The sequence below is a fragment of the Hevea brasiliensis genome, chromosome 6 (genome assembly GCF_030052815.1).
Source record: "Hevea brasiliensis isolate MT/VB/25A 57/8 chromosome 6, ASM3005281v1, whole genome shotgun sequence".
NCBI classification, from domain to species: Eukaryota; Viridiplantae; Streptophyta; class Magnoliopsida; order Malpighiales; family Euphorbiaceae; genus Hevea; species Hevea brasiliensis.
The window spans coordinates 16,844,133-16,857,667 of NC_079498.1; the positions used below are offsets into that span (position 1 = coordinate 16,844,133).

General features: G+C 30.2%; 1 pseudogene; it reads left to right on the forward strand.

Annotated features, from left to right (window-relative positions):
* Positions 1 to 6,840: 6,840 nt before the first annotated feature.
* On the forward strand, positions 6,841 to 11,431 carry LOC110657145 (probable CDP-diacylglycerol--inositol 3-phosphatidyltransferase 2; annotated as a pseudogene).
* The last annotated feature ends 2,104 nt before the right edge of the window (positions 11,432 to 13,535 follow it).

Sequence of the window (13,535 nt, forward strand, 5' to 3'; positions counted from 1 at the left end):
AAATAACTAATCTAATTTATTTTAGGTCTTGTCACTCATTTATTTAATTTTTAATATTTTTAATTGCTAATATTGTTAACTTATTTCAATAAATTTCACTGTCCAAGTAACCTATGACAGACTGACTAAACTAGATAACGGGTTGTTGGCACTGGGCACCGCGGTGCCTCTAACCGTCATACCATGGGACGTGAAATGCGGAACGTCAACCATGTATGCAGTCAGTATGGCTAAAAAGCCATGATAACATATCAGTATGGCTAAAAGCCATGATAACATATAATCGGGCATAAAAGTCATGAGTGCTGGCATAAAGCCATGAATACAGGCATAAAGCCTTACGCAGTACTACTAAAACAATATCCTATTGGCATGCCAATCTATCCAATCTGACACACGTGACTAGATAATATATGGGCACCTAGTACCATTAAATGTTAATATATTATTTTTTTATGACTTCATTAGTTCATGACAAATTCCAATTATAATTTATACATTCATTTGATCACAATTTATAACAATTATTTCATTATATATTCCATTATATATATTTGTTGTACATTCTAAACTTTATTTCCTAGTGGAAATACAATATCTAGACTCATTTTCATCTAATGCATATATTCATGAATATCTTTTATATAATTCATAATTTATCAATTATATCATCTATTTTTCCTTTCTAATTCCTTATCTAATTTATTACATCATTTTACATTTCCCTAGGTTCAACATTTTCATTTATGTTGATTTCCAAACCACATTTCAAAATATATTAACAATGTCTCCTAAGTTCTATTTGTGATGAGAATACAATTCCCATCTACCTATTCTCATAATTTAGGTATATATTAAGTCCTTTAAGTGGGGTACCATTGACCCCCTTAGCAAATTAAGTTTTTGGTATTTACTATTTACTTGACCATTTCCCTTCAAAGGTTGACTTTTTAATTCATAATATATACACAAATATTTGATACATATTTATACCACATTTTGGGTTCTATGTTTGTTGGCATTGATTGCCAATTGCAATTCAAAGCCTCCTAAAAGTATTTTCAAAAATTCAGTTTTTGGGTCCTATGTTTACTGTTCCATTGGTCTAAGCTACAGTGAGAATTTGGCAAACTTTTCTTCATCAAAGTTGTTCCTTTATGTGTCTTCTTTAATTCCCTTTTTGAATCACTCTATTTGGAGTTTTTTAGCTCAAGTTATGGCCATTTTACCATAATTGGCCGGTTTGACCTGTACCCAGAATTTCTGGGCAATTTGGTTCTGCCAGATTTTGTGTCCTAACTTGGATTAGAAATTTGAATTGGTTAGATTTAGAATTGGAGTTTGTGTTCCGCATGAAAATTGTTCTAAATTGTCTAATCTTTCCATTGATATAAGATTCAGGTCATTTGGATATTTCTACACTGAGTTATGGCCAAATGAACAAACACTGTTCATTTGGTCAATTTTCCAGGGCAGTATGTATGTTACCTAGATTAGGTTAATTTTTAGGGCAACTTAGGGTGGCTTTCTGGGCATGGTTTCTTCATCAAAGTCGTGCCATTATGTGTCTAGTTTTATATCCAATTATCCTTGCACCAATTGAACCTACACCTCAAAAGTTACAACTACCCAAACTTGCTAGACTCACATCCAGTCTTGCAGGTCCTATGAGGCAGCATACCCAACCTCAAATCCAAAGCCACAATTTACTTCAATTCCTCATCAAACACAGCCAAATGGTCACTAATTGACCATTAGGACTTCCATTCACCAACACATGAGCAAAATCCTAAGTTTGCTCCAAACCCTAACTCCAAAATTCTAATTTACTCAAACATCGTGCTATCAAATGTTCTAATCATCAATTTCATGTTCAATTGTATCAATTCACAACTATAATTCACTTGAATCATTGAAACTCTAAAGTACCATAGGCTGCCAAAATTGAGGGTTTTTCATACCTACATAATTTTTTTTCTTTCTTCCAAAATTAACACTCAATTCATAATCTACACAAGGTAAACTCATGGATTTATGGAAGAAGTAGCACTAACCTTAACTTAGCTAATTCCCAAGACATGAAAACTCCACTTTTTCTCTTCCTTTTTACTGTCCAAGTCTTGCTCTAGGTGTGAGGAGAATTTTTTGTGAAGGGAAGCTAGGGTTTTGAGGTGGTTTGGTGGATGAACTCAAGCTTGTTACCAAGCATCAATGGAGGTTTTTCTCTTCTTTCTCTTTCTCTCTTATCTTGGTTCGGCTGGTTGAAGACAAAGTGCAGATTTCTTTTCATTTTTTTCCCATTTTATCTCTTTTTAATTGGCTTGTTGAGTTGTGATTGGTGGAGCTTTTTAAATGACATCATATTATGTCATAATTCTCATTTTAATTCATTTTCTTTTCTTTTCTTTTCTACTTATTTTCAATTAAATTTTTAGCATTATTTATTTATATTTTATGTCATAATAATTATTTATTTAACTAGACAAGTTGGCCAAAAATCATCTCTGAAGACGAAATGACCAAAATGCCCTTTTTTTGGCTTAAGGAGCCAAAATTATCTGTATCGATCTTAAAAATTTTCCTAACCTTTTCTTGGCATTCAAACGCTACCTAGGACGCCGTAACTCTTCTTTGGCATCTCAAAAATTATTTCACGGGATTTCCCTCGGGTTTAGGGTTACTAGCTGTGAAGACAGCAACTTTCCGTTAGGTCACCCATCTCCAGGGCACCAGCTCATTTAACTTTATTGTATTTTATTTCTTAAATTTTTCTAAATTTTTTCTTAATTTTTCTTACCATTATTTGGTCTATTTATGACTCCTCACTCTAGTTTACATATAGTTCCAGACATTTTGACTGTTCGAACCGATATTGGTCACCGGAACAGTAGAACGTACGGACTATCTAAAGTGAGGGTGTTACATATATGGTGCAATTAATCCATTCCTCAATGGTAATCCATCATTCACGAGATAAAATTTTCCCATTCAAAGGGGAAATTAATGAATTTTTAACTTATGATATACTTGAATGCAGAAGCTTTTCATATTCAATTATAGTTACCTTGAGGAATTACAAGTTTATCCTCTCTATCTGGTGCATTTTTTAGGATTCTCAAGTTAGAGGTGATTCCTTCCCAACTAGGCAACACATAAGTGAATTTTATATTAGAAGAACATACTACTAACACATTTTGTGTAGGCCATTCTTTTCTCCCTCGAAATCTAGGGGCAAGTTCTCTTAGCACTTTAACTTGAATGTGTGTTCCATCTAATGCACCAACACAATCTTGTATAGAAAAGTACATGCACTTAGAACTATTTAGAAGTAACATTAACTAATTAAAATATGTAATATATATGCATTTGACCTTAACTTTGCTTACCGTCAAGTACAAATAGAATCTATTATTATTAAAAATTTGACTGGGAACTTCAGCTCTAGTTGGTTGGTTAAGGAACTTGGCTTCAAGTACGACTACTACTCTTCAGACATTATGAAAATAACAACTCATTATCTCACTCGAGTGATGGAAAAAAAAAATCTCAATGTGCAATTTCTTAAGTTTGGGGCAAAAATATGCAAGAACTTAGCTACTTGCTCTTCCATTGTAGCATTTCTAAAGTCCTTAAGTAAACTAGTATCTCATAGCTTTCCATAAAATTTAGCAAATGCAACTAGACTCATGTGTACAATATCACGACAAATGACTTCATTTGCAATGAGCTTGCTCATTAACTTATGCCATAATGCACCTCATTTATACTACTTAAGGGTTTGGAAATAACCATTGCTTAGACGTCTAATAACCAAAAGAGATTCACAATATCGCATAACAGCTGAATTATAGCCTCCACTCATTGTCGTTGTCAAGTGTCCATGAAATGTTTCCACATATTTTCAAATTTTAAGACAGCATTTGTATTGGCTATTGACATGCCATCACTTGTATCACCCATGTTATAGTCCATGTAATTTTCTTCATTATGTTCCCTATCCATCTACAAATTAAAATATTAATATCCTATTCTTAAATAATTAGATAAAAAGAAATGTATTCCAAATATGGCATGATAAGAGAAAGTAAACAATTTGAAATTAAAAAAATAATAATAAATGACTACGATTGGTTAGGCACATGGGACCTTCAATTAGGTATGCGTGCTCCCTACTACACATTATATCAAAAAAGGGGAAAAACACATGAGATCCAATAAGACTTTCAAGGATTCCTAAAAATGGTGGTTGGTTTAGTCGCTATAATGATAGTCAAATACCAATTATTAACTTTAAGAAGAAGATGGTGAAAGTGATGAGGATTACAAGAAATATATTTAAGATTTTTTTGTTTTTATTTTAATGGTCATTTTTTCTATAATTTATCTACTTAAAACAATTCTATAATATAACATTGCTAAATGCCATGTCAGCATAAAATCAACTGAAGATTATTGCCATGGTTTTCTATAAGTAAACTGAATGGTTGGTGCACACATTCACACTGAATCATAATAAATTTGTCTCCCATTACATCTAGCACAACAATCTAAATCAAAGATCAACAAACTCTGTAAAGCATGTAACAAGTCATACCAATATATATAAATGAAGCTACTTAGAACTTCCAAGTTTGCAAAATCATGCTCAATATCATAACTTTTGTTCTTACAAAATTAAGCAACAAATCTTAATAAAAAATATAACTTGAAAATTCAGTGAAGGCAATTACTAAAACTAAACTATCAGAAGGAATCACATCAAATGAGGAAGAGTTTTGTAAATGGAAATTAAACTTTTCTAATCTTGGAAGCAAGATGCCTCATATTTTTTGAAAATATACATTTTAACACACATCATTAAATACATATCAATATCCAATCTATTGATAACAAATTACAGTTGATTTAATATGGTATATTGCATTTGTTGTTGTCATCCACAAAAACTAAAAATCAACTTCAATCTAAATAACCTTTTTCTTAGTCATGGGAAGATTTTTTATAACCTTTTTTTCTCATATTCTAATAATTTATCCAAACATCATGAAAGCAATTAGATTTCTTTTCTTTTCTTTTCTCTTTATTTTTTCGACTCAATTTCTCTTCGTTTCTCTTGCACAATTAAGGATCCAAACAAAGACTAAATAAAGAAAAAAAATTACATTGTGCACCATAATAAAAAAAGAAATAGAATTATGAAAAAAGTTTTTACTCTCAGCAACAAGAAATCGACTTCAATGGAAATGGAGATGAAGCTAATCGGAGTGGGACCTTCAAACAGTATCAGTTTGATGTAATTGAATAAGCCACAAGTGCATGTAGATACATGAAATGAGAGCGGGCGAGCATTTGGAGGACTTATTAGGGATGCTAATTGGCATTGGCTGACTGAGTTTGTGTTGAATTTAGAAAGAAGTACGGTGACCGGAGCTAAAGCTTGGGCCGTACTTATGGAGTTAAGAAGGGCGTGGGAGGTAAGAGTGAGAAAGTTAATGGTTGAGTGTCAAAATTCTTGTGTGGTTAAGATGATTAATTCTCCTTAGGAAGTAAATGTTTTCATAAGTCTTTGGTTCCTGATATTAGGAAGGTGTTTTAGCGGGGGTGGGAGGTGAAAATCAGCAATGTGTATAAAGAAGCTAATAATTGTGCTGATATGCTGGTTGGTACAACGGGGTCTTTCCAGTTGGGTTTTCATGTGATGAGGCATCCTTCGAAAGGCCTAGGTACTTTAGTACGGGTCTTGATTTTTTTTGTTCCGATTAGATATAGTTTTAGTTTAATTGTCAATTTTTAAAATAATTTTATATAATTATTTTTATAAAAAGTTATATTTAAATTATTATTTAAATTTTAAAATGTATTATTAATACATAATATTTTATATCTTTTAATTATTTTTAAATTATATAATATTTAACTATAATGTAAATAGATAATTTAAAATTAAATATATTATATAATATAGTAGCGTAAATATATTATATAATATATTTTTTAGTTATTTATTAATTATATAATATTTAATTATAAAATATAAATATAATTATAAATTAATATTTAATAAAAATTAAAATAAAAAATTAAAACAAACAAAGTACTCAATATAATTTTTTATTTGGTACATATAGAAAACCGTGGTCTACTTTTAACTCAAATAATTTTGAAACATGAGTTGCAGCTTCAAAAAGCTACCTGTAATTTTGTCTCAAAATCCCCAGCCATATCAGAAAATATAAAATCTCTCATTTGTGAGATTTGTTTTCGTTTCACAGCCCATTTTTGAAAGAGTCTCCCCGACTACAATCTGACTAGGGCTGAGGTTCAAACTAAAAAATTGAATTGGATTGAGTCAATTCGGTTTAATCAGTTTTATTTTAAAATTTAATGGGTTTGATTTGATTTTATATTATAAAAATTTTGATTATTTTAGTTCGATTCAATTTTGAAGAGAAAAAAATCAGTTAAACCGAATCAAATTGAATAGTAATTTATATATTTAAATCGAATCAAATTGAACAGAATTGATTTATTTTTATGAGAATTTTATGAATTATATTTAATTATATATATATTAATTATTTAATTTTATTGATTAATAGTTATTAGGTTCAAACCAAAGTCAAAATTAAATCAAATAACTTGAAAATCAAGTCTAAATTAAAAAATCAATTAAAAATCAAAATCAATCAGTTTAAATAGAATCGAATCAAAATAAAACAATTCGATTCGATTCAATTTTTCATCCATTCAATTCAATTCAATTTCTAAAATTTAAAATTTAATTTTTATAATTTAATTCGATTCGGTTCGATTCTATTCTAACCGAATGCTCACCCCTAAATCTGACCACCGCTCATCACCTTGCACCATCACAAAGTGACCCAATCTCTCCTTAGCTCGGCTTTGCCTGAGATTTCTTCAAAAGTTTATATCGAAAAGCCCAAAACCACAACTTTGTTTCCCCATTCCGATCATTTGGCGAAGTTCCCAGTCACGTCAGTACAGCCAGAACGCTTCCCGAGCATACAGCAGCGTTTTCTTCACATTCTGGCGAGACTTCGGCCACATTCCGATATTGCTCTGGCGATGAACTTGACGGTAACTGCAGGTTCAAAACAAATTTTCTTCTCTTTCCGGGGGGATTGCTGAGAAATTTCTTCTCAGCAGGTAAATTCTTGCGCCTTGGCTTTAGTGTCTTCATGCCCTGCACTCACACACTTGCGGCCTTTGCATTCCTTCGTTGATTATATATTTATTTGATTTCGTGTGTAAGGCAGCAAAATGAATTGATGTTGTAATTTTAGGGAAAGGTCGTGATTGATATTGCTGTTTCTCTGTTGATAACCTTGAAATTGAAGTTGAATTCAGTGGATTGTTCTTGAATGAAAAAGGTTAAATCTGCTTAGTCTTTTTTAGATAGGATATTATGATAATGCGCATTGTGCAGTTTTGAGACTGACTTCATTTAAACATCAAGTGTCGTTTAATTCTATTTCTTCATTATGTAAACTATTCAGATTGCATAGGAGACCATCTTTGCATTGTGAGAAAGCAGCGCTGAAAGAAAAAGACTCAAACAGAATAAAGAAATTATTTGGACCTGACCAAGGATTTCTGCTTCCATCATCTTGCCCTCTGCTCTGCCTCAGGTTCTTTCCACCCCATTGGTAATCCCAGATCTTGCCACATCATGTAGTGAGATCTTGAGCTCTAATTCACTCTTTATTTTCTTTAAGACTTTTGCATATCTCAGTTTAACGTTTATGTTTCTCTTTTTGCTTTTTTACTTGCAGTAGTCTTCTTCATAGAAGCTTTAATGGCCAACAAATCAAGATCAAAACCTAGCAAATTAGATGTATACCTTTACATACCCAATATTGTCGGTTGGTTTTCTTTTTTACTCTTTTTGTCCCTTTTGTTGTATTAATTTTGAATTGTTGACCTCCCATTCTATTGTGGTCTAAGAAGAGCAGTTCACATTCAATAGAAATATTTGATGCGTGTTCATGCATATGTATGATATGTTGCTTGTTGGTTTAATTTTTTTATGTTTTAATTATTTATGGTTGCTATGCAAGTGCAGGGTACACAAGGGTCTTCATGAATTGTTTTGCTTTTGCTATATGCTTTTCCAACAAAAGGCTGTTCTGCCTTCTTTATTTTATTAGGTGATAAATAACATTGAATGAAGTTTCTTTCGGATTTTGATTTTAATTATCCTCAGGGTGAACTGAAATGGGACTCTAATATGTTTGGTATATTCAAATTTCAGTTTTGTATGTGATGGCATAGATGGTTGGTGTGTACGAAAATTTAATCAAGGTATGGATTCTTTTCTAGTTTTCTTATTGGCTGTCATATGAAATTGGGATAATAAAAACCCATACGAGAAAAACACATTGCTCCTTACTGCTTGAAATATGCATTGTAGTCCCTTAATTTTAAGTTTCATTATATTTTAGCATTCGAGTTTCACTGCTTATTCACGTTGGGGTTATTTGGGTTTGTGGATCATTCAGGTCTCATCAATTTTAGGGCTTGTTTGCATCGAGCCGTTTTGGTTTGTTGGTTGATTTGGGTTACCCATTGGGTCAATATACAAAAAGGATTTCGTATCACATTCAAGTCAATTTATGTGCTGTTTTGGGTCAAAATGCTTTTTTTTTTTTTAAGAAAATTAATTTTTATTTTTAAGTCAAAATGCGGTTTGATAAGGTCAACAAAAATGGGTCAGGTATACGGGTTATTAGGTTGACATTTAATTTTGCAGGCCATTTGGGGTCAGTTCATTTTAGGTTTTGTGCAGGGTGAAATGAGTTGAATCTCGTTTTGGGCTGGACGAATTTGGATAAGGTCAAACTATACCACCTCTGTGCAAAACCTTCAATTAGGTTTAGAAATTATCTCTATGAAATTTCTGCGGTACATAATTAAAAAGTTAATCCATTTTGAATTCATAAAATTAATTTTTGTTTTTGATAGGCAATATCAGAAAAGGTTGCATTCATAATTTTCATACTAATTGTTAAATTGATTATTTATACTTTTCTTTAGCACAAAAAATTTGTTGTTAGCTTGGAATATTAATTTTTGTGTGGCAGCCATTTTGTTTTAATTATTTTGCAACATGCACTTTTGAACTTTTTTTCTATCCATATGATTATAGTGGCTTGCATTTTAATTAGATGCATGGTCATGGATATGTTCAATTTGCAACCAACTTGAGTATATTAGAATACCATTCTTTGTTAATTAGAGGCATTTATTCCTGAAACATGACTGCATGTTATTGGACAGGCCTTCTTCTGTTAGGAGGCTTATAAACCAAAAAATCCCAAAAAACTGCTCTTCCATGTTATTTTGTGCAAGGGTTCATTGATTTTCAGCAAGAAATGGGTTGTTGCTTATGAATAAATACCTAATATAAAATGTCTAATTCGTCTTCAGTATCAACTTTTGGAGCTGTTTTGGATATGGTAACAGATAGGTAAAATTTTCTATCTCCACAGACATTTGCCTGTTTGATATTTGCTAATTTTTTTTCCCCATCCTTTATAATTTTAACTTGTTTGCTTCAGCTCGAATTGCTGATTTAGTAAACATGTTTTTGCATCCAGGATCAGCACTGCTTGTCTGCTAGTAATGCTTTCCCAAGTATACAGGTGATAATTTTCTCATTTACTCCATGTGTTATGCCATTGCAATAGTGCATATGCATTTGTATTTGATCTCGTTTGGTTGATTTGTTTTATGTAGACCTGGCTTGGTTTTTGTGTCATTGCTTGCCCTAGATATTGCAAGCGATTGGCTGCAGATGTACAGGTATCTTCCCTTTATGTAACATGTGTAATTTATTCTTTCAGACATGGATCATACTGGTTAAATATGGATGTTTACTCAATTAGAGTTTGCTCTACATTTGCTGGGTCTTTGATACTTTAATTGTAGTACATTCTTGTTAGGCAAATCTAGTCACAAAGATGTGGAAGGCAGCTCTAATTAGCTTTTCATGGCTTATTATGGAAACCGGATGTTCATGGCTTACTGCTGTGCAGCATGTGAGGTAATTATAATAACTTTGTATGTTTAATTACTTGGTAAATTCTTTTATGTAATTGACATTGTTCTCTTTATCCGACACTGTTTTTTCCACAGGTTCTCTATATAATCTTGTTTCTCATTGCTGAAAAAGGGATTGAAAATTTGATGGATGTAAGCCTTATAATTTGGCAAGCATAACCTTTTTCCTTTGGTTGTATATAGGATTTTGCTTGATTTGTAATATTTTCTTTCTTTCAGGTTTTCATAAAATCTATGAAAGAGTGCTCACTTATCTCTTTCCTACTTGGCTTAAGATTGTTTGGATGGGCAATCAAGCAAATTGTAAATATCATTCAGGTAGCAACTAATACCTTTTATCATTCTCTTGTAACGTGTGTCAACATATCTTTTAGACAATCGAAAGACTTCTTCATGTTGATAGATATTTAAATTCTTTTACATATCCAAAATTTTATCTAGAAACAAAATGGAGCACATTATCCAGATCTTGGATCAAAATTTAAGTGTTTTAAACGAATTTAGTAGATTTTTCTATCGGCCTCCGTTTTTTTTGTGGTAAATAACTTATATATAAAAAATGTTTTCTAAAAAAATATTTTTTGCGAAAATATTTTTTGTTGTTTGGTTCCAATGTTAAATTAATGGTATGTGTTTATAATATATATGTATATTTTCATATTTCAATAAAATTATCAAAGTATAGAAAAAGAGGAAGTCATTTTCCTTAAAAATGACTTAGTTTTCCTTTTAATCCGGATAATATTTTCCATTGACTCATTTTCCTTAATATGGATTATAATTATATATTAATTTACAAGATATATTAGTACTTGTTAAAGAGCAGAGATGCTGGAATCCCTAGAACAGTTTTAACACACCCAATCTCATACTGACAACTTTGAATCCAACTTACAAGTTTTGAGTCAACTTATAAGTTTTAAGTCAATTATTATGGAATTAAATGAACTTGAATCTCCTTACTGTTTAAAACCTCAAAATTGTCTCATTTTACAACCATGTAACTGAGTTCTAAGTGTATAGATTAGGAGACAAAACATTGTTTTCTGTTACTATTAACTGGATAATTTATTCACTTGAAACAATAAGTCAGCTAATTTAATTGATCTTGGTTGTTATGGAATTCTTTTGGTGATCATTCAGATGAAGACAGCAGCAGATATTTGTGTTCTGTATGACATTGACGAGAAGGAGAAGGCTTAATGTGTTCGTCAGTTCTCAAATTTGTAGGTTTTTTAAAGTATGTCAATAGGTTCAAATACTAATGATATGGAACTTATTTCAACTTGAGAAACGATATTACCTTAAGTATTTTATATCAATGATAGAGCAAGAATGCCTCTTCTGGTCATTTGGAGCCGATTATTATGTTCATCTGTTGCGACTCGTTAGAAGCTGTTTCCAGCGATGTGGCTAGGATGGTAGGTCGATCAGCGGAAGGCTCTCCTAGTGTTGTGTAGAGAGTTGACCCCCAGACACCTATGGATTAGAAGTGGCAGTACCTCTTCTCATCGAGAACAAATGGCAGAAAAAAAAAAAAAAAAAGGAGCGGAAGAGAAGAAATGAAAAAGAGTGGGAAAGACGAAGAGAATTGGAATTGGAATATAAAGCTGTGTTATTCCAATACTAGCCTAATTTACAGTAAATAATCATGCAATCATCATAACAATAATAATAAATCTAATATTTCTAGTTATATAGGCTTCCTTATTATGCTTAGCTTTTATTTCTTTTAAAATGATTTTTTTAATGAAAAAGAATTGAATTTTTTTCTATTAAATATGAAAATTAATTAAATTTTTATATAATTTTTAAATAGGAAATAAAGAACAAAAACAACAATTAGATTTAAAGAACAAGAAACTTAATTGAAGTGAAGAATTTCATGCTTTCCCTTGCATTCTTAGAAACATCTAAATATAAAAAATTAATCACAACGATGATTAAAAGACTCTTCAATTCAGTAGGAACAAGGGAATTTGAAAAATCTTTAATTTCTATTGTCATTTTCTTGGCTTGATTTTCTTTAATTGAAATTTCCAGGGCTTGATCTTTTTAATTCCTTATTAGATTCCTCAAGCTTGTTGTTCTCATTCTTTATATTGTCCTCAAAATTTTCAAACTTAGTTTTATCATCTTAAATTTCCACATAAGAAAGCTCAATAATTAAAGCTTCAAATTCCTCAAGCTGTTTTTTTTGGCTCTTCAAGTTCATCATCTTGAAGTTGCTTCTCTTGTTCACTTTTAAGTTCTTATTTTATATTTTTAACGGCTCTTGATAACTCACCAAACTCTATTTTCAATTTAACTAGACTTGATATTGCATATTCTTCCTTTCATATTTCAAATTCTCTTTCCTTAGCTTGTAAAATTTGTTAGATATCTCCATATTTATAATATAAGTCATAATATACATTAAAAAACATCAATATATTTATTCAAACAATAACATAGATAAACTAATTATGTCTTATCGATTTCATCTCATAATCTTTTAATTTCAGTCTACATAAAACACAATTTAAAGTGTTTATCAGCCTTTACATGGGTAGAATTAGTTAGAAATTCAATATTGAGGGTCAAAAATTAATATTAAAAAGAAACTAAATGAAATTTTAATAAAATATATGAATTAAAATTAAAATATAAAATATTAAGAGATCAAAATAAGATAATAGTAAAAAATATGGAGAGACTAAAATAAAAATAAAAATATTAAAAGGGAAAATAGTAATTTTTTTAAAAATATACTAAAATTTAAAAATAAAATTTTAAAATCCAAAAATTTTAGAAGGTAGACAGTAATTAAAAAAAATACTAAAGTTTAGAAACAAAATTTGCAATTTCAAAAACTTTAGCCCCTCACAATTACAATAAATTCTCAAAGTCATTTATAAGCTCTCTAGTAAAATAAGTAAATATAAATATTTATAATTTATTAACAATTGTTATTAATAACTAATTAAAAATATTAAATCAAAACAAATTAATAATATTAAATGAAATAATAAATTTTATATAATTAAATAACGTTTTAAAAAAAATATTAGTAAATTTAAAATTTCTAATTTTATAAAAAATATTATTCGTAATTTGAGTTTTTTTTTTTTTTTTTCTTGTGCTATTTAGGTGGAAACTTCTTGCGATACATATATGTGAAATTACGAATAAATGCAACATGAAATTTCAATATTTATAAATTGTGAACCAGTAGAGTTTGATTTAAAAAATTGCCTACAGGCACATTGAAGGCATCTGATCTCGATAGGGCCGAACGCAGGACCAAAACTTATGACTATATAATTGTTATAATTAATAAAAATTTATAAATTAGACTTTCAATTGTCATTTTATATATATTATTTTTTAAATTATAAATCATATATTTATTATTTTTAAATATTTAAAAAAATTTAACCAAAAAAGTCTAAAATACACTTAGATTAGCATATTCA